The following is an 11,942-nucleotide window of genomic DNA, read 5'->3' as shown; positions in this document are numbered from 1 at the left end:
GCATTTAATTAAGTCTAGCCGTAGGCGGTTGTCCATAATGACCCGTTCTGTTCGAGAAGACGGAACAAAAAAGGCACCACTGGGATTCAGACCCAGGGTCTCCTGTTTACTAGACAAGTGCTTTAACCAACTAAGCCACGGCACCCTGGGAGCACTGTCCTTTTGCAGCCACTTGGACACACCACTCAGACACATCTGCATTCGGTGTGTGCTCCGCCTGCTCGCGGAGCAAGTTGCCACCTTTACATACAATAGCAACATCGACACCAAGAGAAAGGATGACAAATGGCTTTTATCTGGAACTTTTCATGTCCAAGGAGCTCAATGTGCTTTCTGTGTACAACAGGGCCACTGAACTGCACACTGGCCACTGAACCACAGCAGTGGCTTGCTGGCTTGACATCTCCCAAGGAAAATGTTGAAATCGCATGTGGAACAGGAAAATGACCCTCGAGTACGAGGGAAAAAAAAGAAAAAGATCATCTGGAGTGCACCAAGCCATGTCCGGACAGCCTAGCTTCCTCGACGAGGTGGCCGAGTGGTTAAGGAGATGGACTGCTGATCCATTGTGCTCTGCACGCATTGGTTCGAATCCCTTTCTCGTCGCTCTCCATGTTTGACGTTGGCCATCCTGTTGTTTGCTCCGGTTCTAGAGCCGTACATTTTCTAGCGGTGGCTGAACATGGTATAATAGGCTAACATTGGTATCGAGCAGTGACAGTATTTACGTGCCGCTGCTGCCAAGTGGCTCTGGGTTGAGACCGCGTTTTCACTTACTTGCAACGCAAACGGAGAAAGCGATTTTTGACAGTCTCTCGAGAGACTGCGCTAGGTGTTTAGGGATAGACTTTGTCAGTTCCCCCTGGGATGATGGCCTCTCAAATAGTTTGTGATTCCCCTAGACGTTTATACAGTAGAAGCCTGCTTCGTGGCTTAAATCCAAGCTAAGGAAACGAGTTAGAGGTCTGATGCAGAACTGCGAATTCGATGAACGGGAACACTACAGTACATTGCACTGTATGTGTGAGGAAAGCTGCCCCCTTCAGTCCCTTGTCGACCGAACAGAGGACTGTAAAGGATACTGCCAAGAAACTTAAGGATGCTGGTTGGAATCCAGCTCCAAAGAAGCCCCTTTGGGTGTTATGTCATCAAAAAGTAAGAACAGCGAATCTCCCTTTGATCAAAAGTGCAACAGAGCTGTTTTCCGTGGAGCAGGTTTCAGACCCGTAGACCTGTTTTATTTGTAGGGCAGGGCGCATTCCCAAACGCGAATCTCCTGTTTTAGAAGTGCTTTGGGCGGTGTAGCGGCGATGCTTATTAATAAGAAAGAATTAAGTGTTTCTGAGCTTTCCCAAATTAGGCCTTATCTCTCTGTTCATCTCTGTGGTGCAGCCACAGAGAAACTATTCATGCAGGCTGATTTAAGGTTTCCCTTGATAAGGGACAGCTCCCAAAGGGGGATGCACTTAGCTAAGCCTGGCTATCATGATCAATGGTCATCCATTGGTGCCTATCTGTCTAGGGAGTGCCAGATGGACATCTGGACTGCATTCCTAAGTGTCAGGAGTAAGTGACTCATATCTCACCTTGATCAACCAATCAGGGACTGGTAGGGCCGAGTAACCCACGTGGGACTCTGATGCCCATGGAACTTTCAGCCAATCAACGAGCTGAAGTTCCTCCAGGTAAAAACAGGCAACACAGAGAGCCTGAGAGATTCAGTGGGAATTCAGTAGAGAATTCTGTGGAGTTTTCTAAAGGGAATTCAAAGGAGAATTCCAGGGCAGGACAGCCCAGGAGCAGAAGGCTCTCAAGGGCAGGACATTCTCACAGCGCGCCTCCTGACCATCCTGAGACTCAGCCCGGACAACCACGGAACGGCCAGTGTGTCCGAGTGCCAGAACTTTCCTTTGTTCTAAGGGTCTAGAGCGGAGGTTGCCAGAGAATAACCAGAGGATCCACCCGAGGTTAGCACCAGCAGCAGGCCTCGAGAACAGGTCGGAACTGTGGACAGTTGAATCACTATTCAGAACTAGCTCTTCATCAGGAACGAACCGGTCTTCTTCTTGACTTGCTGGGACCCACAGTCATCTTTTCTCCTGTGCACAAACTTTGCTAGTTAAAGCCAACACTAACTAGCCGGTCAGTGAGCATCAGCAGCGCACCGTCGCAACCCGCACAGCACAGCCTGGCACCTAGACAGAGAGCGTGGATTGGACAACAACAAGCCTGCAACTGTTTCTTTGTGCCCGCAGGAGATCTGAATCCCCAGAGATTGGATGAGTATTCAACTTCACTGCATTACTGCTCGAGAATTCAATTGTTATCCCAACCAGTTGATATCAATTTAATTCCTAAGAGTTATGTACTTGTTTTCAGTATCTAATGTAGAAGTTATAACCAGGTTCATTTATGAAATGGTCTAAATGAATGATATACTGAACGTATGTCCTCTTGATATGTGTAACACTTTGTAACTGACTGAATATATACCTTTTGTATTCTGATAACCCTCTCGATAAGATCTGTTCGTTTTACATGCATATTCTATGTATTGTAACGCCCTCGCCTGGTGGTGAGGAGGAAGCGCCCCCAGGCACTCGTAGTACCGCTGGGCATGCTGGGAGTGGTAGCCGGAGTGCGGCCTAAGCGAGAGAAGCTCGCCCCACACCCAAAGTCTGTCAAGGCCCTGTGCATCCTGTGGGAGGCCTTGGAGGTAAAGGACGGGGTGCTGTGCCGGGGGTGGTGGGTACCCTCCAGTGGCGAGGTACGGTGGCAGCTGATGTTGCCTTGGTCGCTCTGCGGGGCGGTGCTCCGAGCAGTGCATGGCCAGCCGGGCGTGGGGCACTTCGGCGGTAAAAATACCCTGCAGCGCCTCTGAGGCCATTTTTATTGGGGTCTTTGCCACCGGGACGTGGAGCGGTACTGCCGAACGTGTGCAGTGTGCGTGGCGCAGAAGGGTCCCCCCGAGCGGTCTCGGGCCCCCCTCCAACAACACCAGGCGGGGGCTCCTATGGAGCGGGTGTGGGTGGACGTTTTGGGCCCGTTTCCGCGCACCGAGGCCGGGAACCTCTACGTCTTGGTGGCCATGGATTATTTTATGAAGTGGCTGGAGGCCTTCGCCCTACCGGACTAGAGTGCCCCCATGGTGGCCGATGCACTGCTGGAGGGGATGTTTGCCAGGCTGGGGGTGCCGGAGGAGTTACATAGTGACCAGGGGCGTAACGTCGAGTCCCAGGTCTTCGCCAGAGTGTGCCAGCGCCTGGGGATCACAAGACGCGGACCACACCGCTGCATCCCCAGAGCAACGGGTTGGTGGAGCGGTTTAATCGTACCCTCACCACCCAGCTGGCCACCCTGGTGTCCCGGCACCAACGGGACTGGGACCGCCACCTCCCCTTTGCGCTCTGGGCGTATCGGACCGCGGTCCAGGAATCCACCGGGTGCACCCCGGCCTCGCTCATGCTGGGCCGGGAAATGTGAACCCCGGTGGACCTGGTCTCCGGCCCGCTGCCCGGAGACGGGTCGGCACCGCTGGCTGGACCGGACTACGAGTGGGACCTGCGGCAGCGGATGCAGCAGGTGCACAGCTTTGCACGGACCCACTTGACACAGGCGGGGGTCCGGTAGAAGCGGCACTACGACCTGCGCTGCAGGGGGCCTGCCTTCCAGCCCGGGGACTCGGTTTGGGTGTACAACCCGTGCCGCCGCAAATGCCTCAGCCCTAAGCTGGCGCCATCATGGGAGGGGCCCGCTGAGGTACTCTGGGTGGTGGGCGAGGTCTGCTACCATGTCCGGTTGCAAACACGGGGGAGAGTGGTGGTCCTGCACCGAGACCGCCTGGCCCCCTACCGACCCGGGAGGAGGAGCCGTGTGGGGAGGCTCTAGAGGACCAGCCGGGGCTGGAGCCGGCCGATAGTGGGGCATCCGTGGGTCGCCAGCCGTCACCGTGGCGCAGCGGCTGCTCACGCAGGGTTCCACAGCAGTTAGCCGAGTACGAGTACAGCCTGAGGGGGGTTTTCGACGTCGGCGAGACGCCAGACGCTTCAGGTTTTTAAGGAGTAAGAGTGCAGGGGGTCTAAACCTGCAATCCAGTGTGTTGAAGTATTTCACAACACTACCCCTAGCACATCTGGAAATAAATCCTCATAATGATTATTGCCCTGGGCATGTACCAAAAAATCACTGAGCATATATATATATATATCACTGTGTTGAAGCTAGAGACACAGAATAAGTGCAAACACATCCTAAATACAGTGTTCCTGCACCTGTGACCTCATCCAGAATGTATCATTTTTTGAAAGGGATTGCTGTCAGAATGCACAACTGAATCCCAAACAGAATCTCTAGTCAAATATGATCATTTGTGAAACAGGCAAATGAGTCTCTCAGGTGCCCATTGCTCATTTTCAGACACAATTATGCAATACTTTCACATGCAATACACATGAACATGCAATACTTTTCAGCTGCATTTTGACATCCGGACGGGGAGACTTTATCATTTGAACGTGAAGCCAGCCTTAAACCCTCTGAGGCGTGTCTGTCTGCCGGCACGTATTTTGTCAAAGGTATTTATTTTTTTTAACGGAGAGCGACTTTGAAAAGGTTTCCGCAGCCACGTCGCACGCCGTGTTAGATTAAAGGAGGAATGCGGCGATGGCGAACTCGCTGTAGTCGTGGCCGAGTGGTTAAGGCGATGGACTCTAAATCCATTGGGGACTCCCTGCGCAGGTTCGAATCCTGCCGACTACGGCATCTGCCGCACGTCTCCTTGTGCCTGCGCGGCAAAGGCGAAGTGCTGCTTCTCCTTTCCTGGTACTATAAAAACGCTGAATTGCTTGGCCCCGCTGCCATGGAAATGAGTTCTTCAGATAACCACACATCTTGCGTTCGCACCTCTGGTGTTCTACTTATGCCTTTGAAAACGTAAAGAATAAAACTGAAAGAACCGACACAATATGTAGGTGCTCGTAAAGCACGCATTAAAGAACTGTTAACAGCAAGGGTTTCAGTGGGTTAACTGAGGAGAAGGCGTGATCGCTAATTGTTGACTTTTTATTTGGTGTTAGAAACACTCTTACTGTGCATGACGTGCAACAAATGTAGCCACAGAAATTGCATCACGCTTTCATGTATGCTATTGCAGACACCAACGTTGCCTAGATATAAAACCGAAATAGCCGTGGGTTTGCTTGCTGGTCTGAAGGATCTCTCTTCGAATCTCTATCATTTGTCAATTGAAGTAAAAGGTGCTGCAATCTGATACGTTCAGAATCAAACCCGCAGCTGTTGTTCGACTTTATTTCTTGACTAATTACAACTGAGTGTCGCATGAGCAGTTACGTAAACTTGTCTGATATATTTGAACACAAATGCCGTTCTTCAATTAAAACTAACAGTACATTGTCAGGGACATTCAGTTCTATACAAACAAGAGACAGACGAGAATATTTAGTATATAATAGACAGAAAGAGGTTCGAATCCTGCCGACTACGTTGTCCACCTCCTGTCTTTGTGTTTCGGCGCAAGCAAAGAAGCGCGCCTGTTTGGTGTTCCTGGTGGTTTTAAAACGCCCAATCGCTTGTACCCGCTGCCTTGGAAATAAGTTCTTCAGCGTCCGCGAATGGCATTTTGCAGCTGGAAGCAGATGTCGACGCGTTTTGCACAGAGCACCAAAAAAGCGTCTTTTTTGAAGGCCCAGGCACTGAGCATTGGTGGTTCAGTGGTAGAATTCTCGCCTGCCACGCGGGAGGCTCGGGTTCGATTCCCGGCCAATGCAGTGGCTTTTGCAGCGAGCGTCTCCATCACTTGCATCCCCTTGCAACTCGCAACTGAAAACCCACTGAAGCTAAGTAGGTGTGAGCCAGGTCAGTACCCGGATGAGGGTGAGCTACAGGGAAAAACAAACCTTCCAGCTGGAAGCGGTGTTAATGGTGCCGGCGGGGGGGCGCTCACCCCGAGGTCTGTGTGGGTCCCAATGCCCCAGTATAGTGACGGAGATGCTGTGTTGTAAAAGGGCGCTGTCTTTTGGATGAGATGTAAAACCGAGGTCACAGCGCTCTGTGGTCATTCAAAATGACCACCAAAACCTTTGACAAAAGCTCTTGGTAATTGATGGTCTTCAATAATGCTTCTCCTTTAGGTACATTTTAAATCAGCTGAAAAATGCTGTGAAATGGGGGGGCACTTCAGGCCAGTGTAGGATTTGGGTTACAAGAACCATGAAACTGCGCGAGAAAGCCCGTACACTGAATTACACGGCTTTCTATTCAAAGGAGGACAAAAGAAATTCCCTGAGTTCGATTTCTTGCAGCACAGAGAGGAGCACTGTTATGAGGCTGGTTAGCTCAGTTGGTTAGAGCGTGGTGCTAATAACGCCAAGGTCATGGGTTTGAGCCTCGTACGGGCCAGGTCCTTTTCTCCTCTCTTACCGAAGCTGTTAGGTTCCTTTCCGTGGTGAGAGGGGTTGTCATGCAACGCTGCCACATAGTGCCGACAGACAAGAGTGTTGCAGGAGAAGAGAAAAGTGTTTGAAGATTTAAGAGTGTCTTAGGTGGAGCCAAAATCAAGTGTCACAAATGCAAGTGGGAGGATTTCCAATGTTTAATATGGTAAAAATAAGCGGAAGTTATCTGCCGGTCCGGCACAGTCTGCCATGCTTTTGTCATGTAGCGGCGAGGCTTAATAATAAGGCAGAATTAAGTGTTTCTGAGCTTTCCCAAATTAGGCCTCATTTCTCTGTTCATCTCTGTGGTGCAGCCACAGAGAAACCATTCATGCAAGGTGATTTAAGGTCCAAGGACAGCTCCCAAAGGGGGATGCACTTAGCTAAGCCTGGCTATCATGATCAATGGTCATCCATTGGTGCCTATCTGTCTAGGGAGTGCGAGTTGGACATCTGGATTGCATTCCTAAGTGTCAGGACTAAGTGACTCATATCTCACCTTGATCAACCAATCAGGGACCGGTAGGGCCGAGTAACCCACGTGGGACTCTGATGCCCATGGAACTTTCAGCCAATCAATGAGCTGAAGTTCCTCCAGGTAAAAACAGGCAACACAGAGAGCCTGGGAGATTCAGAAAGGGAGATTCAGACAAGATTCAGATTCAGATTCAGATTCAACAAGATTCTGTGAGAATTCCAGGGCAGGACGGCCCAGGAGAAGAAGGCTCCCAAGGGCAGGACATTCTCGCAGCGCGCCTCCTGACCATCCTGAGACTCAGCCCGGACAACCACGGAACGGCCAGTGTGTCCGAGTGCCAGAACTTTCCTTTGTTCTAAGAGTCTAGAGTGGAGGTTGCCAGAGAGTAACCAGCAGCAGGCCTCGTGAACAGGTCGGAACTGTGGACAGCTGAATCACTATTCAGAACTAGCTCTTCATCATAAACGAACTGGTCCTCTTCCTGACTTGCTGGGACCCACAGTCATCTTTTCTCCTGTGCACAAACTTTGCTAGTTAAAGCCAACACTAACTAGCCGGTCAGTGAGCATCAGCAGCGCACCGTCGCAAGCCGCACAGCACAGCCTGGCACCGAGCCAGAGAGCGCGGATTGGACAGCAACAGCCTGCAACTGTTTCTTTGTGCCCGCAGGAGATCTGAATCCCCAGAGATTGGATGAGTATTCAACTTCAATGCATTACAGCTCGAGAATTCAATTGTTATCCCAACCAGTTGATATAAATTTAATTCCTAAGAGTTATGTACTTGTTTCGAGTATCTAATGTAGAAGTTATAACCAAGTTCATTTATGAAACGGTCTTAATGAATGATATACTGAACGTATGTCCTCTTGATATATGTAACACTTCGTAACTGATTGAATATATATATCTTTTGTATTCTGATAACCCTCTCGATAAGATCTGTTAGTTTAAGGCATATTCTATGTATTAATAAATGTATCCTCGTGTATTAGTACCTGTGTGAGCGCGTTGTTTGAGTTATGTCGCATGGTTGGATTCTAAAGCCATCAAAAGAATCAACTTTGTGATTTACTGCTACAATTAATAATTGTCTCAGTAAATGCCCAAACCCTACAGAACTGGTGCCTTCAGAGAGCCACTATGATTACATATTTGGCGTCCCTGAACCGGTTTTCTCTACATTTATTTGGCGTCCCTGGCACGGGCGTGGCAAGACTGAAATGAGTCAACCAAGCGGAATAATTCAATATAAAACGCCGCGGGTTTCATACACGACAATACAGTGTGCTGAAAGCCGAAAGGAAAAAAGTTCCCCTTGCTCTTTAAGCAGTGCTTGATTGTTTTGTGATCTTTTGCAATCTACCGGGTTGATTGCATACTTGATCTTGTGGTTTTCTGTGGTAAAACTGTGATTTCGTACTTAAAAGTAATACTCTTTAAGTTTAACGATGGTTGCTAAAAGGTCTGAGTTCGAGTCGCTATTAAGCACTCTCTCTAGCAGCGACAGGTCTGACCACGATCTCTTCCATATCTCCGTCAGCGGAGAAGCTAGAAGGATAAATCTCCATTCTCTGAGAGAGCTAGCGAAGGACATAGAGAGATTTGACCCGGCAGTGTCAGAGAATAATATCGAGAGTTATATTCAGGACCTCAGGTATAACCTGCAGTACCTGCCAAACGCCACAGAACAGGAGAAAGTGTTTCTGGTCAGGAAAACTACCAGCAGAGCTGTACATGAGTGGATGGCTAGGCAGATGAAAGAAGTCTGTAATGACTTTGAGCAGCTATGTCAAGCACTTATCGAAGAATACAGTGCGTTTATTGACCCGACTGCTGCGATAGCCGCCGCTCTTAACATTAAGCACGAGAGAGCAGAGTCCCCTCGCGAATATTACGAGAGACTTAGACGAACTTATTTTGCAGGGCGAAATGATGAGGGTTGCGAAGAGAACACACATTTCAAGGGTTTATTCATTGCGAATCTCCACCCGTCAGTCAGAAAGATGATCTTAATGCATACAGATGCACAGACCATGAAAATGACTGATATTAAGAGATTCGTGCAGAAAGCCTGGGAGTATGATGTCCAAAGTCGCTCTGAGCAAAAAGCTGCTAAAGCGACTGTGTTCGCCGTCAGAGCCAGCAGGGTTAATTCCCTCCTGCTCGAAGGAGCACAGGCTCCTGAGCTGGCTAAGCCCCGTTCCAAAGCACTCACACAGGACCGCACCCAGCGTCCTAAGTGCCATGAGAACACCGGGGGAGGGAAAGGGCTAGAAAAAGCTGAACAAAAGGATTCAGTAGCTGCCCGCCTGGCCAGGCTTGAACAAGCTTTATTAAGACAGGGACAACCGCTCCCCAAGGCTGCCGGAAGCGTGAATGAGCTGATACTCTCCACTGGAGGAGGCGGAGACCCGCCCCCTCTCCCTCCCTCAGTCTATCTGATTGAGCGGAAGAGTTCCTGCCTGGATAAGGTCAGCCACTCCCAAGCGAGTGCTGACTCCACCCCTGAAGTCACAGAGCAGGCAGTAAAACGCAGAGGAAAAGCAAGAAGCTTTTACCTCAAGGCTGCCATGGGAGATGTCTTACCCAGTGAGGCACTGATTGACACTGAGGTTGAAAGGTGTTTGATGTCACACGGCAAGCTCAAACGGGTAGAAAAAGAAAAGGGCATGCGACTCAGAGAGGAACCTTTGGTGGATCACCAGAAAGGCAAAGTGTGGAAACAGGTCAAGGCTCCTAAGCCTTCTGTACAGAAGGAAAGGGGGGCCAAGAGGCAGACTGTGCTCACACAGTGCCCACCGAACACAGAAGCCCATGCGGAGATTCCTTCTGTTCCCTCTGGACAAGAAATACAAATATTTTCTTGTTCCCCGAATATACAGGGAAGTCGTGTCCCGGCCGAGGTCTCAACAGCCTCCCTGCCACAGGAGCGGTGCTCCAAGCAGCCGCCTGATCCACCAGGTAAAGCACACACCTTTTACATCCCTAAAGAGGAGCAGATCTCCCCACCTGGCGATGAAAAGGAGCTTTCCCTGTGCACCCTGGCACCCAAGAGGGGTCAGGACCACCACCCCGCAGTGGTGGAAAGCATCCAGATGGCAGGAGAGCAGGTTGGTGATGTAGCCCCCACCCTTAGCCCTGAGAGGTCCTCTATTAGTGAGGATCTGCTTGAGCAGCTGTCACAGGGCCACCGCCAGGTGCCCCTGGTGCAACATTCACAGGTTAGACAGGAGGTCCAGCTGGACGCTGAGACTACTGCGCTGTGGACACACCTGATCCCAGATGCTGATTCCCTCTGCTTTGACCCAGGGAACCTGCAGTCAGGTAACATTATTTCTCACGACTACCAGGTAGTGAGTGAGACTGACCTGATTGTTCCTGCCTCAACGGCAGGGTTTCCAACACACCCAGTCCCCCAGAAGGGACAGGGAATGAAAGCCGAGCCGGTTTTCTTACAGCCACCAGCTCAGTCTGTCAGTCTGAGTCTGACCAACAGTGGTTCAGCCAGACTGGAGCTGGATGGTCAAGTCACCCGCCTGCCAGTGCAGGACATCGCAAAGAGAGGTGTCAGAATCCCCGCCTGCACTGACATGGGCCTGGTGAGTGATAGTAAGTTCAAAGACAGTGAACTAGCTATCCCAGTGCTGGGGCAGCTCCCTGAACCCCTAGCGAGGGAAGGGGGGAGCGAGCAGGTGTCCTACACCTACCCCCAGCAAACGATTGGAAACATGCCGATAGAGGGATTCCTCAATCAGGAAGTGTGCAGGGTGGACCTGAACAGTGAGAATAGGATAACAATCCCAGATCACTCAGGTGCTCCAGATGACCACTCAGCCGAGGGTCAGGCATGCTCCACCACTGCACCACCCCCTGCAGGGTTCCTAGAGCACAGGCATGAACAAATCGAAAAAGCAAATGTCCTGGAAACGGATGAGCAGCATCAGCCGCTGCGTCAGATCTCCCCAGATTTCCAGGATGTTGGTGCCCAAGATGCCACAGGGCATACTGAGAAAGACACCATGTACACGCTGCGCCAGCTTAGAAAGGCAACAGTCACTCAGAAGGAGATGACTGGGATCAGCCACCCGAAAAGACTTTTGGGAGGACTGATTGCTGCCGCCACTGTTGCACGTTTGCTTTTTCTGGTAGGTTTGTGTGCTACTGGCACTCTCACCCTGACTGCCCCAAGAAGGCAGGTGTCAGAGAGGCCAGAGGGTAGTGACAGACTGTATCGACAGCAGCAAAAGTTGGAAAGCTTAGGGAAAACCCTACAGGCAACTTCCTATGCAACAGGGTTAAACCTTATTCCCCAAACAGTGGACATGATTGTTGGTGTTATACAGTGGGTTTATGCTTGTGTGCAACAGGCCAGAATGTTGACACAAGACCTGTTAAGGGAGTTTAGTGCCACTGTAGCCAGTCTAACCATGGCACAAATCCCAACCCACTTGATTCCACTCTTCTCAGTAGAGGAGCATGTGACTTTAACCTCATCGTTCATAGCTCACCCAGAAGGCAATCCAAGATTGAATTTGGTTCCAAATCTTGAGATGGGTATGGCTACCAAAGCTATCCATTGGCTGTGTCTAAACGATTCACCAATGAAGGGTGTAAAGCTACTAACGAGCAGAGGGAGGTTAATGAACCCCATGAAGAGCAGGTGGGAAGTAAATGGCTGGTCAGCACACCACATTTAACTGACACTATGACTTGTGACGGGCATGATACAGCTACCACAATGCAGCTATCTAACCAATAATTTTCCTGTAAGTTCCCGAGGAGGCCATAGTACAGCATGAACTTAACTCTGTACGGTCTGGAACCAGACAACATAAGACCAAACTTGAGGTCATGGATGCCTTCAGGTGCCACACTATTGAATTGGATAGAAATCCAAGAAACAGTAAGCCCTGAAGAGGTACAGGTAGTTGAGTTTGCTTTAATGGAACAAACCTCCAAATCACCCTAGCAGATACCCAACACAGGTGTTGTGGTTTATCGGGGGGCTGG

At 50.3% G+C, this 11,942-nt stretch overlaps 1 non-coding gene across 1 annotated transcript; it reads left to right on the top strand.

The window, feature by feature from the left end:
* The first annotated feature begins 5,715 nt into the window (after window positions 1-5,715).
* trnag-gcc (transfer RNA glycine (anticodon GCC)) lies at window positions 5,716-5,786 on the top strand. The gene has a single exon. It is a non-coding gene; the product is annotated as a tRNA-Gly (tRNA).
* Window positions 5,787-11,942: the final 6,156 nt, after the last annotated feature.

This window comes from Lepisosteus platostomus, unplaced genomic scaffold (genome assembly GCF_059453375.1).
Source record: "Lepisosteus platostomus isolate fLepPlt1 unplaced genomic scaffold, fLepPlt1.hap1 Scaffold_46_H1, whole genome shotgun sequence".
Taxonomy (NCBI): domain Eukaryota; kingdom Metazoa; phylum Chordata; class Actinopteri; order Semionotiformes; family Lepisosteidae; genus Lepisosteus; species Lepisosteus platostomus.
This window is presented reverse-complemented; position numbering and strand designations above follow the sequence as displayed.